We start from the raw sequence: 15595 nt of genomic DNA on the forward strand, positions 1-15595 counted from the left end.
TGGAGGGCTAAACTAAAGAGTGCGGCACCTATGCTGGCTGCTGTTTTAGGCATGGAAACTTTTATAGCTAGATATTCATTAATCCAAAAGAAAATAAAGTTGAACTGAAATTATGTGCCCCAAAACCTTTACAGTAGTTTCCAGGGTGCCTGCTATCTCCCGCTGCTTGAATGCCTGCAGCTGAGACTAAAGGGCAGCTGCCAAGCTAGGTATTTTTTGCAGTCATCTGGAGGATGGGTGCTAGCTCTGTGGGGAAGGAAGTCATTTCCTTGAGCTTTTCTGGGTGTAGTGGGATTTTAACTTTTTTTTCTTTTTCTTTTTCTTTTCTTTTTTTTTTTTTTTTTTTTTTTTTTTCAGGAGAACGAGGCCTTTTCTCAATATCTGGGCAACAAGTCAAGGCAAGGGACAGAATAAGGTCCAGTATTAAATATATAACCTGAGTGCACAGGGGGGCGAGAGTTCAGGCAGTGCCAACAATACGTCCTCATTTTGTGGTGGGATTTGGAGCTCTGCTGAGTGGAAACTTTCTCCTAGGGGTGGTGCACGTTTGATCCTCTTATGGGCTGCTCTAAAGCCCATTTAGAGAGCTGAGACTTAATTTTTTCCCCCTGGCCGAATACTATGCACAAAATGTGAGTGTAATCTGCAAAGCTGCCCTGCAGTGTCATTCACTTTCTTCTCTGGGCAACAGGAATGATTTTGCTGATAGCAGGAGGGCAAGCAGCCACAAATGATGTGGGTGGTCTCTTGTGCTAAGCTAAGCATGAGTCTGTGTATGCCTGTCACCGCCCTCTCTGGGCTTCCCAGCTCTGGGCAGAGGTCCCAGTGGGCAAGCGCCAGTGTTTGCTCCAGGACAGGGACCTACTTCCCTTTGCACCCCCCCCCCCCCCCAATTCTCTTGTCTGGTGTGCTGTCCTGGCGTGCTGCCAAATACCTGTGCTGTCAGATATCCCCCAGGCAAGCCAAGTCAGACACTGGTCTTCCTCACCCAGAGGAACGAGATGTTGTTGGAATCTGCTGGCATCATCCTAAATAGAGCTTGCTCTCCCAGCTCCCATCTTGCTGCACGTGTACCTCTGCTGTAGTCAAGAGTGGCTTTGGAGCGTGTCCTTCACAGTGTTCAAAGCAAGCCACGTGGATCCAAAATAGGCTCTGACCCCCCAATCCTGTTCCCCTGTGCTTACCTCTGAGGAGCAGCAGTGAGGCTGAAGGGTTGTGAGTGGAGTGGGTGGGATGAACGGACTGAGAGAAATACAAGGAGGAGAGGGAAATGCTGGACCAGTATGGGAAGGAAGAGCTAATGTGGTCTGCAGGAAGGAGTAGACACAGATAGACAGGAGCAGAAATCTTGTGGGAGGAGCTTGGGGAGAGGGTAGGTTGGGAAGGAAGCAGGCAAGAGTCATCACTGGACAGGGCACAACTAGAAGCTGCTGTGATAGGCCACCAGGAAGGCCCAGGAGTGAGCTGAGAGCCATCCTCTAAGAAGAAAAGCCCAGAAGTCTTGCATTTTCTCCTGTGAAGCTGCTAATGCCAATGCGCCCCCCCCCCCCCCAAAAAAAAATCCTCTTCTTGCAGCATAAAATGTTGGATGCCAGGCCTCCAAGGGGGAGAGGCAATGGGCTTGGGTTGAAAAGCTGTTTTCTTTCTCATTGCTTGTGGTCCTTCCTTTTCCAAGAATCCCAGTCCTGGGTAAAATACAGGGCCACCTTTTGTCTGGGAAATCAGCCACACTCAGGTGGGCTGGGTCGGACACGTGGCAGCCACAGGCCCTACAAAATCCTGGATTCTGCTGCATCAGTGGCTGTTAAAAAAAAGACATTTCCAGGAATGCCTGGGCTACATTTGTGAGCAGCATTGCTCAGCCATTCCCAGTGCTGGGGAATAATCCACCTATGAGATAAAACCTGCATTTTGGGTAGCTATACTTCCAGTGCAAGCCTGGACCAAAATCAGTGAGTATTGAATTGTCTCAAGTGCTGAGTTGCTCTCATATCAATGTGGATTTACATGACAGATACACATACTTTAAAAAGACTCTGGTTTTGCACTTGATTAAAATAACCAGACCATTCCAGATATTCTTTTCCAGGTAAAGTTCAGCTTAGTGCTTTCCTCTGTAAAAATAACTGTTGCTAAGCAAGCAAGAATTATTGGAGAAATTCAGTAAGTGGGAATTGAAATGTACTTGCCATAAAGTAGTAACAGCTTTAGGGAAAAAATAGATTTGGCGATAATGGTGCTGGAAAAATATAACAGCTGAGTGTGTGTGCTAAAATCCAGATGCTCTGGGATATTTCTCTCCCCACAGCAAATGGAACGGGAGGTTGACCACGCTTCCCTGGTGGAGAGAGCAGGCCAAGAGATGTAGCATGCTGTTGTCTCAGGAGCAAAGTGCAATACCTAACTCCTCCCTGAGAAGTCAAAATAGCATGATTGTGTCCAGGAATTTAAGAGATTCCTACTTGAGTATGGGAGGAAAAGCTACAGCCTGGGCAAAGTGGCAAGAATCTGCTCCCATGGGTGGGACTGCTGTGATTTACTTTTAACATTAGGAAAAAATAACCGTCCAACATCCTCTGTTGGCATAATCACAGTAATGTATATGTGTGGTGGCTGAATTGTAGTGTTCAGGTCCTATCCCAAAACAGGTAGATGCTACTTTAGCAACAATATGTTCTTTAGGCCACCCAGAGAAACCAGGAGAGGGAAGCAAGGGTAGATTTAAAAAAATTAAAAACAAACCCAAGAAGGATCAGCCACGTGGGTGGCTGGGGTAGGGGAAGGAGGATCGAAGCTGATGCTGTTTTCTCTCACCTGCAGACAGCAGTGACCCATGTAAAATCTGTCAGGAGCAAGTTCAGCCTCAGAGAAACATCAAATATGAAAGGATTTAAAAATAAGAGATAGATAGCGATTGATATTGATCAGTATGTTGCCAAACTGGCAAATTGACCTGAAATCCAAAAAGATGAATTAAGAGGTTATAAAGAGGCTTTGAAGGAGAACACTCAGAGTGCCGCTGCAACTATCAAGAGCCAGACCCTTTTAAAAAGCCAATATCTATTTACTTCTAGGTAGAGCAAATGCAGCCAATGATGTTTGTGGAGTGATGCAACAAAAACACAGGAAGGCATTAAATTGTGCAGGAAACTAAGCACACAAAAGCAGGAGGCCCCTCAACAAGAAATGCCCTATATACAGGGACACAATTAAAGCTTGCAGACAATAAAAACAAGCGTGTGTGTGTGTGCGCGTGTGTGTTTGTGTGAAGCTTGCAGACAATAAAAACAAGTGTGTGTCTGTGTCTGTATCTGTGTGTACACATGTGCACATCCCTTAGGGAACATGTGGTGGAAGCATGCTTGATGTGGAGGATGAAATTTTATATCTCCCAAAGATGGCACTAGGCAAAGCAGTAAAAGTAGCAATAGGCTTCGGCTGGCTTCCCATGCTAAGGCACCAGCCTTAGTCACACTAGAGACAGCCACGTACTGGAAACTACTTGTTTCTGGATTGCTGCCTGTGCGTAGGCCTAGTGAACCATTGAGGACAATGCTTTCACTAATTCTCAGGTACTTTTGGTTTTTCAATCTGACCAGAATTGTAATGTCAAGGATAGATGCTCACAGTCCTGAAAACTAAGCTTTTTTTTTTTTTTTTTTTTTTTTTTTTTTTTTTTTTTTTCCCCAAGGAACATTGTACTCCCATGTTTTGGGGCACCCAGCTCATCAGGTCATCACCACTGGACCAACACAGTGGACCACCACCTTTTCTCTCTGTAGCTGTCCAGATCTGTCTGCTATCCAAAGAAAAGATGTGGCCAGGCTGTCACACCACTCCCTAATGATGGAGCTGGAATATGGCTATTTTGTAAAACAGGAGACTTGTGCTCTCCCGAGTTTAGATACTAGAATTGCTAGCAAATATACAACACACCTTCCTCCCATGACTGTGGGCAAGGGCTTTAACAGCAACACTCACTCTCCTTTCCCTTCCCATGGCCAAATTTGTTTGCTTTTGTCAGCAGAACTTGGTCTGGATTTGGTGGAAGATGTAGAGACAGAGAGGTGCACACATTTCAGATCACAGTCAGTCTTAATGACAGCATAACTCAATACCAGCAGTTCCTGCTGAGGGTTCAGAACATATTCATATTTCATGGTTGTACAAATAAAGTGTTACGTATCACAAGCTGCACTAATTAAAGGCTTCAGCAGGGAAGAAGTAAACTTAGAAGAACTAATTACAGGCTCCCTGAGCGAAAGGAATCATCTCCATGTTTACTGAGGGGCTTATTGGTTTTGACCACGGGCTTTTTGTGTAATTATAAGAATGTGGAAATCTGGGAAGCCACCTGGGAGGTGATCACACAAGGCTTGGGTCCTGTGGGAGACTATCACGGCTTCTCCAATGCTTCTCTAGGAAAGCAGCTCTGGAGGGCATGCTTGTCCATGTTTCCTACAGGGAGTGCTCCCATCCACCAGTTTGTACCAGTGTTTGCACCAGGGATGGATGGCTTTTGCTCTGGGACACTCTATACTCTGCAATACCTTTTAGGAATTGTCCTTTCTGGATTGCTACTCTTGATCCCATTCAACATAGAAGCTGCCCCAGTGGCATTGCTTGAATTTTCTCCCACATCATTCTGCATCCTCTGCCTCCTCTCATTCCTTACAGACTCAGGGCCATGAACCAACACTTCCTCTGGCCAAGGCTGAGCACCCTGAGCCTACATCCCAGCAGCCTCTTTTGGATGTAAGTGTCTTTGTGGGCATCTGCTAGACTTTTCATTATCCAGCAGCCCTAATCCCCTGATTTGCACTCCTTGTTACTGTCTCTGTTGTGCAACACTTTTACCATTTGCTAATACTTTCCTCTTAGTTTTACTAATGCTCTTACAAGGCATGCAATGCACTTTTTACTATTAGTCTGAAACAGTCCTCCCTCCCGGGACCTCCAAAAGCATAAGTGGGGGGGGGGGGTGATGCAGATTGTTTGAAGTACTTTGGGCCTTGTGCTTTCCCTGCCCTGAGGCAGTAAAAATGCCAGCTTCTGAATCTGGATTGCTTCTGTCTGAGAGGTTGTGCAGTTTTCATCCTTGGAGGTTTTCAAGACTGGACTCGAAAAAGCCCTGAACAACCTGGTCATTGCTGACCCTTCCTTCAGCAGGAGGTTAGACAAGAGACATCCTAAAGTCTCTTATAGTCTGAATTGTCCTATGATTTCTACGAAAATCTGTAAGGAAATGGTAATTTGGGAAGTTTTTTCCTCATATCTTGCCATAATGACTTTTCTTTCCTTGCAGTCTAGCAACAACTGACTCTTCCAGCTTTCCATTGTGTTGTGTGAACAGTCAAGTCCTTGTCTGTAAAGAGGCTTTTAGACTTCAGTGTCCTCCTTCCTATACTACCCAAACTTGAGAAAGCTTGACAGCCTGCAACCTGGTGCAGAGGTGACCAGAGGTTGGCCAGGAGACTCTTATAAACCTCTGCAGCTACAGACTTAGGGGCTGGTTCAGATTTGGAATCAGCTGGGGGATTATGTGCATGGTTATCCCCATTTCTATGAGCATGTTGGTGGGCAGGATCATGCTCTTGACTTTGGCCTGTCACCTCCGGCAGGGTAAGGCCTGTGTTGCTGTGGCTGGCACCAGAAGGATTGCTAGGATATGCAGGAGTTAATGCCAGCATGAGCAATGAGGAACCTGGCTCCTACCATACCACACCCAGTGCTGTTGTGAGAGAGGCAGAGCAGTGGCCCAGAGGGCTCTTCTTGATTGTGTAGGGAAGTGAAAAGAGCCAGCAAAGCACACTTCCCTTGGCATAGAGAGCTCTAGGGAGTCAACCAAGTGTTTGTGTTTCAAATTCAAACGTCCTTTAAATCCACAGACTGGCTATAATTCAGCATCAAGATGATTGTTTACAGTTTGCTGGAGCTCTTCAGGTGGACATACCTGGGCATGCTTCAAGAATGCTGCTACTCACATGCATGTGCGCATATTCTTTTATTCATTTATTTATTTTCCTGGGAGGTGGTTGGCAGGGATAAGTTGCCTGCAAAAGCAATACAGGGAATACTGGTCTGCAGCCAGCCCAGCCCTGTTAAAAATATTCTGACTGGAGCTGCTACAGCAGTGGGCCATGAGGAAGCAAGATGTATGGACTGCCAGCTGGCAGGCTTGGCGCGGTCCCTGCAAATCTCCTAATGTTGAGCAGTGGCACTTTGCTGTCTTGTGCTTTGCAAAAGAGACCATAGCCCTCTCTTGGAGAGATGTGAGGTTTTGTTCAGGCACCAGCAGGGTCCTCAGAGGAGAGGGAGTGCAGGGAATGGCAGAAGTCTGTGTTCCATCACCGCCACCTGCATGGTGAAGAGAGCTGGTCCCCTGAGCACCCTGCCTCCCTGGCCCTACGGCAGCCGCTCTGCAGAGTGAGCAGAGCATAGCTGGAGACCACAGCTGCAGCCACCCACAGCTCCAGCCTTTCCCAGTCCTGGAGGAGTGGGCTGCAGGCAGCACAGAGCGCATACTTTCAGCTTAAAATAGATTTTATCTGTGAAAGGAAAACAGATGGGGCTGGAGATGAAATGGGGCTGGGAGGCTGAGCACAGGAAGGAACAGAGGGCTGTCCTGTTACTCCTCACGCCCGGGGCCGAGTGGGCTCCCACTTCAATGGTGATGCTGGCTCCAGAGGAGCGGGGCTGTGCATTGTCAGATGGAGAGCAGAGCTCAGCTCTGTCCTGCAGCTTTCCCCCCCCCCCCCCCCCTTGTTGCTTGTGCTGGAGGAGCATGAAGTGTCCCAGTCAGCTGGGATGGAAAGCTCGAAACAGCCATTGGAGGCCTTAGTCTGAGAAAGCAGAAAGAGCACCCAGCTGTCCCTGCAAACTCCAGGAGGGGAGAAGCCTCCTACTGCCTATCTTGCAGAGAGCAGATGCATGTAGCTATCAAACTGCTTCAGCAGCAGGGCCTGATAGGCTCTGACTTCCGTCTGAGACAAGGCCTTGATCTCTGCTGGGATTTGGACATTAGCATTGACTCAAGTCTGCTTTCCTGGCTAAAACACTGTATGTGCTTTTCTATCCACCTTTCAGCCTGGCTTGAGGCTGACTTCCTGTGTGAGGAGTATATCTGTAATTCAGGCTTGGGAACACTGCAAAGAGCCAAGCATCTTCTGGATTTTCACTAGGGAAAAGGAAACCTGCCTCCAGCTCCCCAAAATACAACATGTACTAAATGGTTCAGTAGCAATAGTAAGACACGATGGACCATATCCTGGCAAAATGTTATGGTATATGCTTTTCCCTTGCTGCAGCACCTCACTGTCTTGCAAAACAGCTGGTACTCTGATGGGAATTCACAAATGTTTATTGTATTTGGGAGGAGCTGGGGATGTGTCAACAGCATAGTGCATTGTGTCAGTGATGTATTAAGGCACAATTATCACATGGTCAACTGTATTTAGATTGCCACATGGGCCTGTCAGAACAAGGGACCTGTTTCCATTAAATTAGAAAAAGGTGCAACTCCTGAGTGTTTCAAAGGGGGTTAAACATCCAAAGTCCTTGAGACAGCTTTCAAAATGTCATTCTTCGATTATGTGTTAGTTTGAAAGAAAAGCAGAATAAGGAAAAAAAAAAAAAAAAGAACTCTTCTTTCCATCTGCATAGGTCAATTCCTGAAATCCTCTGCAATCCCCGTGAATAATACAGCCAAGTACAAACTTACTTAACAATTGTATTTTAGGCAGCTTGGTTCATTCAGTGGTGAGCAATAAGAATTTCTGGGTGGCTCTGGAGCCTATTTATCCAGGAGATGATAGGTATAGGTCTTAGCAATGATGGGGGTCCCAGCCTGGCCTCCAAGCATAGTCATGGTAGGGCTGTGTGGTAAGGCTCCAGAGAGTCTTCTGGTCTCAACTTGTTTTCTAGTACACACCGGGAGAACAAAGATTGCAGCTCAAAGGGATAAATACATCTTTGGAAAAGCCAAAGAGAACATTTTTTTGCAAAAGGGAGGAAAGTTGAAGTGGAGGCTGTGGAAAAGCTACATTGGGAGCCCCAGGTGTGTCCCAAGGTCATCAATAATCCTGCCAAGTCTGGGGAGTGCTGGGCAAATGCTGCAGCAGATGAGAGTGTCCATGAGAGAACCTTGCAAATCCTCCAGCTCTTTTCAGCCCACTAACCTTGAGAGTGTCTTCAGACTGGGATAGCCAGGACCTGAGGCCCCACTTCCAAAAGATGAAGTTTGGGAGTGGATGTGCACAAGGTTGCTGAATATCTGCAAGCTCAAACCACAGAGCGGCTTCCCATAGCTCCGTCTGGAACCTGATCAGGGCTGTTTGGTTTCCTCTATGCTGATTGATGATTGTTTCTAATATGTTAATATACTTTTCCTATTTTATGGGACAATTGATGCTTAGCATGTGGTTGGTTAAATGGCTCTGTGTTCAGCAGTATAACAAACTGTCTTGGCCAGGTTTATCTGTTGGGCTTCGTTAGGGACCTCTGTTGTGCCAGATTCTGGGGGTGCTGAAAATGAGACTTGAATTGAATTATTCCTTGTGGGTTGCAGGCTAATTCTTCTTTCATCTAAAGCCTTTTTATATTTGACCTCTTTCCCCCTTATCTGTGACGGGTAATTTGATTTGCACTGTTATTTCAAAACAATTCCTTTTGGTTCCCTTTATGAGTCGAGAAAGGCAGGACTTAAATACTTAAGTATCACAGGCTGCTTCCAAGCTTTGTGCTGAAGGGGCTTTGGGGGGGGGGGGGAGAAGAAGAGTTGGGGGGGGGGTGGAGATGGAAGAGCAATCCAACCAAAGCAGTAAAGTATCTGCAGATTTCATTAGGATTCCTCCTAAGTGCATCTCAGATTCACTCTAAGAGAGCTGGCAGAGAGATGCTATGGATCATGCTATGGTCTGTCAGAGCCCTTGTTCCTAAGGATCCCAGCTCAAAGTGCTGGTGCTGCTGGTCTGTTTAGCAATTTATTCCTGGTGCGGGGCCATAAAACTCCTCTAGTTAAACTGTGCTGGCATTTGTTTCTGGAGGGAGGAAAAATAACACACAAACACGCAATTTCACGGCTCCCTACCTCCCACTAGTCTAAAAACATGGAGACTTGATTTTTGTCTTGGGGTCCAGGGTAGCAAGTTTCCTGAGTTCATCAGCAGGGCAGCCAGCAGGTAGCCTGTGCAGCCTTGTTTGAAAAGAAGCTGGCCTTGCTGGCCAGGCTGTCAAATGGATCTTGGCATGTGTTGAACGGCCTGAGAAGAGATCAAAAAAAAAATCCCACGTTGAAATGCAAAGGCCCAACCCATTGGGGTGGAGGTGCTAGGAAGAAGTCCCCAAGAGCCAATGACTGACCTCCCAATAACAGGCAGGTCTCCTGCCTAAAAAAATTCCAATTTACAGTAATTGCAAGAAAAAAAAAATGCAAGCTGTGAGTCAGCTGCAGAAGGAGAGGTGAAGATCAATATTATTTTTCCTGCAGTGCTTAGCCTCATCCATCAGAGCAGAGTCAAACTGCCTCTAAGCTTGGGCAAACTGCAGAAGCATCAGAATGGCTGTCCTTGAAGGAACTGTAGCATCTCTGGAGATGCTCAGGAGAGGTATTTTTGCTCTTCCCCAAGAAGGTCCCCTTCTTCCTCCCTCTGCAGGACAGGTTTCCACTTCGGCTTTCCTTGGCTGAAAGAGTTAGATTTTGCTTGCTTCTCTCATAGCTTTGGGACCTTGGGAATCTGGAATTTTGTGGCAGAGCAGCTCAAACAAATGCCAAATGGAGGAAATTAAAAATCCTTGCAAAAATGTTCTGAAAAATGCATTGGCTTAAAATCTTCAATGGTTGTTCTGAAAGAAAAAAAAAACAAAACCAAAAACTTTCTTGAGAAACTTAAAAATGATCTTCCTGTTTCTTTCCTGGGTGAAATCAAAAATGCTAGCCCAAATGAACATTCTGTATTTGTTTGTTTACTGGAAAGGAAATCACTTGTTAGTGGAATGGAAAAATATATAGAGATTGTCACTAAAAACATCCATTGGTTTGAATAATCTTGCACTTGTGCTGCTGGGTAGTTTGTGAAGGCCAACTTTGAGCTCACGTGCTTTTTGAATTTTTAGTTAACTTTTTTTTTTTTCCAGACAACGTTTAGATTTCACTTGGAACCTGTATGGCGGGGTTTGGCTTCTGGCCTGTTTGGAACTAGGATGTGTGGAGATTAATGACATGGAAAATGAGGAACACTAACCGTAAAACTCCAATGAAATTGTGGGAAAAGGCAGCTTAGAGCCAGCCCTTGGTGAAGAGGTGTGTGGTTTACTCTGGGATAGTGTTTGGAGAGGCAAAGACTCCTCCAACCCTTTGAGGGGAACAGCTTCATATTTAACAAGAGTGCCTTTAAAAGTCTCTCTCTTGCAAAGAAGTTGTAGTACAGCCAGTCTTTTCCTTCCCCTCCTTAATGGTGTGATCCAGGTTTCCATTCTATGCCAGGAAATCAGTCATAAGTTCTGGTCTTTGAGTTCCTCTCTTATCTTGGACAGGGCATGTCCTTGATATGTCCTTGTCCTGAGCATCAGTTTCCCTGCCTGCAAATTGGCAATACTCCCCATGTGTTGTGAGGAGCTATGATAGCAGCTATAGAGCATGTGCCAGTTCTGGGAAGGGGATGCCACAAGCAGTCGTTTATCACATTTTGAGAGTTTTTCATTGCTTCGAGTGCAACATTTACTGTCAGGCTTGACCCCCAGAGCCTCAGACTGCATTGTGCTGCATCTCTTTGGGGCACTGACAATCTCTCAGGTTCCAGTCTGGTGTCTTGTGGTCATGTATTCAAGTTTGAAGTGGTTTGGGATGAAGGTCCTTCTCTAAGTTCAGACTGACAGGAGGAGTTGGGTCATTTGGGCTCTCCAACAGGGGGACGTAGACATAGCCCAGACACCGGGGTTCAGGGATGTTGGTGGTGGATGTTCCTCCCATGTGAAGGGCTCTCTGTTTACTGGCTCCATCGGGTCACCTGGCCGTGTGAGCTGGCAGGGAAGATCCAGCACTTCCCTACAGGGTCATATCAAGGCATTTCCTGGGCCCCGCCTGCACCTCTGGCTCCTGGTTTGGGTTGTCAGCAGGGCCTTCATGTTAGAGCCTCTCAGCAGCAAACAAAAATAAGCAAGTAAAGACGACTGTGTCCCTGTCACAGGAAACAATACAAATATGTGTCTTGAAATCACTGGAGTTGCTTCTTTCATTTAACCATGACTGAAAAAAATTAGCAGGTAGGGTTGGAAAATACCAGTCAATAAGGATTTCTGGAACATCCGGTCATGGGAAACCACTGTTTTACAAAGCCAGTACCATTGGCGGTAGTGCCAGCCTTGCTTTTCCTTCAGAGTTAAAGGGGGAAGACTACTGAAATTCAGGTTCAAAAATCTGTTTGTGTTCAGAAAACAGGCTCCTAAATGGGAAAGCCCTCTGAGTGAAGTGTGTATCTCTCCAACAGGCAGAACCGGGTAATATGGAAGCTATTTTCTCTACATGTTGACAATGACTTCATTAGGACTGAAAACTTCAAAGTGGACTCATATCTAACTTCCCAGTAAACAGCATGCTCTCTATTACACATCTGTGTGCAAATGGCTATAACTCTTCTATACCCAAGACCTATTAACATCATGCAGGCATTTTTATTTCCTGATTTTGAGAATGTCAGGGGTGGGGGGGGGCATACTTACTGGCCTTGCTGACCCAAACCTGCTATCATTTGTTATCAGCAGGAGACAAGGGCTTGAGCAAGGAAAGACTTTTTGTTTTCAGCTGTTATTTTTGCTGTTATAAAGCATGGGGAGGGGGTAAAATTAATTCTGAACTAATGAGTTAATTCTGAGGTAGGAGAGGAAACCCAGTAAGAAGAAGAAGAATTGAAAATTTCTGTGAGCCCCTGAACTCTATTAAATGGAATTGGAAAGGGCTGTGTGAGGTCATCTGGACCACCCCTGCACCTCTGGTGCAGAGTGGGTGCTACCCTGTACTCATGGCTTTGCATTCCTCCCTTTGCATGTAGGGGCTTCACCTTCTCCCAGGTGTCAACTGCCTTCCTTGATGAATGGTAACTCCCAGTTATAAAATAAGGTGATTCATCAAAAGGACCCAGAAGATTCCTAGCTATTGGGACGATATGTTCCTGTATGGGATGTGCCCTAAATTAGCATCCTAAAGCCTGCATCCAGGAGGAGCAATGCTTTTGCCCTGAACAATTGCTTCTTCAAAAAATTGCAATATGTAGAGAAATGTGTATATAAAAGAAGTAAGATTAATGTAGATATAGTAAAGCTGGAGGGAAAATGCAGGGCTTGGGTGCAGGCTGAGGGGAAAGGGTTATTTCCACCTGTTTGGTTTTGCCTTCCTCCTACAAGATGGTTTAAACAAGACTGCAGAGCAAGCTATGTGAGATGGGGTTCAGGGAGTGCCTGTGCCACTGCTTTGCTCCTGCCTTTGCAGAGGTTGCACAACACTCATCTACCTGAAGGCATTTTGTTACTCTGTCCTCAAGGGTTTTAGAACTTGTTGTCTGCCCCAGGAGGGTGCGTGCCCCTGAGATCTCACTCTCCCTGTGTTTCAGTCCTATAACCCAATGAAGAGATAGGAAATTCATTTTTCTTCCCTCTCATCCTAGAGGCACATACAGCTCCCAGTATGAGAAGTGGTGGCAGCAGCAGGGAGTAATTCCAGAGCTGGTGCAGAACAAATAAATTGTAGTCTTTCTATTGCAGTTCCATTTCTCCAAGGTTTCTCTCCCTCCTGACACCTGGAACACAGGCTGTTTTGCCATACTTTCTGTGGTATTAATGTGGCAACTTTTCCCTGGGAAGAGAGATAGATATGTGATGTCAGGTATCCCTGTAAATCTCCAGTGTATGTTTTCCAACAATCTCTCTCAATCTGGGATGGTGAAAATAAACATTAGATCAATCAGCACAGTAGAGGGTCAGAAACCAGTGATTTAAGAGGTCAGGCCGTGTCCCTTTCTGATCATGACCCTGTAAAAGCAGGCCTTGTTTGTGGTCGAGGAGGATGGAGAAGAGCTTTCGATTGAATTAGCATTCCCTAGTTTGGCACAGAGGATGGATACAGGTTGCAGCACGGCTCACCATGACAAAAAAACTGCCTGCAGAAAGCAGCAGCATGGAGCATCTCTACCCGTTGCAGACAGTCCCTAATGGTGCAGTTGCAAGATTTGCTCCTTTGACTATTTTCTTGAACTCAATTCAAACAGTAAAGAAATGAGTGAGAAGCGAAGATGAAGATGAATGAATACTTAGATGGGGAAAAGTGGAAATCACCTGGAAAGAAAGAAGAAAAAGAAATACATGTGTGCGCATGTGTGTGTCCGTGTGTATATTTCTATATAAAAATATGTATAAAAATGTGACCCAGCCCTGAACTTTTCTGGCAGGGAAGTGAAATTCATAAGGAAATATAGCACAACCTGCAATTCCTCATTATATCAGTGGGAGCGACGATACTGGGGCCAGTAAATCTGCCAGATGGCAAGGCAGGGATTAGGTGGAAGGTGGGACCTTACAGGAGGGCGTTGTGACTCCCCTCCTCCAACTCCTGCTCCACCCCCTCTTGTTCGTTAAGGAATGTTAATCACCCAGTTCCCAAAGTGCTCAAGGATGTTTGTTTATTATAAAATCTTTACAGTGCTGAGAGGGTGTTTTTCTTCCCTCCTCCCTTTCCCTCCCCCTCCCTTGCATGTAGGACTTTGGGGGGATGGGAGCTTAAAGCAGCCATCTCATAGGCATTTGCAGGGTCTCTCCAGCCTCAGGAGACTTGGTGCCAACCTCTCAGTTCTGTCACAAAACCCTATCGTGATCGTGGGGAGCAAAATTTTTGTCATATTCAGGCCATGGTTCTCCAGTCATTAATACTAAATCTGTGTGTTATGGTATTGCCTGGTAATGTAAGTGCATTTGGGGTCAGAGGAATGATCTAGGTGACCCTGCTTGAGCAGGGGAGGTAGAGTAGATGATCTCCAGAGGTTCCTTCCAACCTCAATCATTCTGTGATTCTATGTGTTACTCTGTGAATGTGGGAAACATTGCTTGACATTACTTAGAGCTTCCTGCAGAGCATAGGAAGTCAAGCAGAGCTCTGGTTTGAGTTTGCTCATCCAGCAAACAGGCCATGAGACTGTGGTGGCCTCACCTTGGACCCATCCATGTCCTGGAAACTGACATTGCTTGGGGTCTCTGGCAGGATAGGATGGCAGGATAGGATGGGAAGCTTGCTGAGGAGTTCCGCCTTGCTGAGGCAACCGTAAGCTCTTGTGGATTCTCTGGTGTCTAATATACACAGGGTTCAAGCTGTAGTCAGTCCCCTCCTATGTGTGCTAAGACAGCCAATCTACCTACTGGAGTATTTTTCAAGAAACTTACAGAAATTTAAACTGCTCTCCATTATGTTTGTCAGTAAACAAGGAAAGGGCTCAGAAGTTATCCGGAAGGCAGGGTAAAGGAAACAACCAGACATGCCTTGTAATCCCATAAGCCTAATTTCCTTAAGCAACAAGACCAAGACAGCTAGGTTAAATTTGGTCCCAGCTGGGTGTGGGCTGCCCTGTGCTTTAAAAGACTGACACATCAAGGAAAAGCATTTTCAACAAATGCATCAATAAACAGAAAAAATAAAGGATTAAAAATCAACTGACTGGCAAAGAACCCAGCTGGCGCCTTTATCCCTGGGTTTGTTTATTTTCCATGGTTATTGAAGCTGTCCTCACTGTGCTGTCATTCCATGAAAAAAATTCAGTGTGGAGTTCTCCTTCCCCAGCTTTCTTACTGGTTTCTCTTCAGACTCTGTTTTCTGTTCTCCCTCCCTGCCTCTGTGTCACTGTGGTGCAAGACGGACAGTTTCTGTGGAGCATGGGGAGGGGAAAAGGGAAAAGTGTTTCCCCAAGGATTTGCTCTGATTTCTTGCAAGTGTTTACAGGATTAATACTGGCAAAAATCAAACACACGAGTGCTGTGCCAAGATATGACATCACAGGGCTAACAGACTCCAGAGCTACTTGGACAGATCTGGAAGAGATAAAAAGAGTAACTGATTAGACCAGAGACCTAGCCAATTGTCTTGAGAAGACATATAGAGTATTTTGTGAGGGAAAATAAATACTGTAGTCTGTAAAGACACTGCTTTGAGCTACTACAACCAAGTAGAATGGCTAGCATTCTTCAGAGCCTCTTGAAATTCAGTATAGGGTAGCTGCTCTGGCAATCCAAGGGATAGACACACACATAAGTAAAACATCGACCTATCTGCCAGAGATAAAGTCAAGCACCCTATTGCCAAGCTGGGCCTGTAGAGCTTTTTGCGTTCTGGCCTGACTGTTGACATGGAGTAACTTTCCTCCACAGGAGTATGGAAAGATTTGCATGCAAAAGCTAATGTATGAATACTGCTTTCCTTGTGGCTGGCTTTCCTGGGGTGGGGGGGCTTCCAGTGGTTCCTCAAAGCTTTTATTAGGAAGGAGAGTATGTTGGGAGAGAGAAACGGGGCCAGGGATGTGCAAGCACAGCACTTTCTGGTATCCTGAAGCAAAGTTTGTTT

The sequence above is a fragment of the Rhea pennata genome, chromosome 6 (assembly GCF_028389875.1).
Source record: "Rhea pennata isolate bPtePen1 chromosome 6, bPtePen1.pri, whole genome shotgun sequence".
NCBI classification, from domain to species: domain Eukaryota; kingdom Metazoa; phylum Chordata; class Aves; order Rheiformes; family Rheidae; genus Rhea; species Rhea pennata.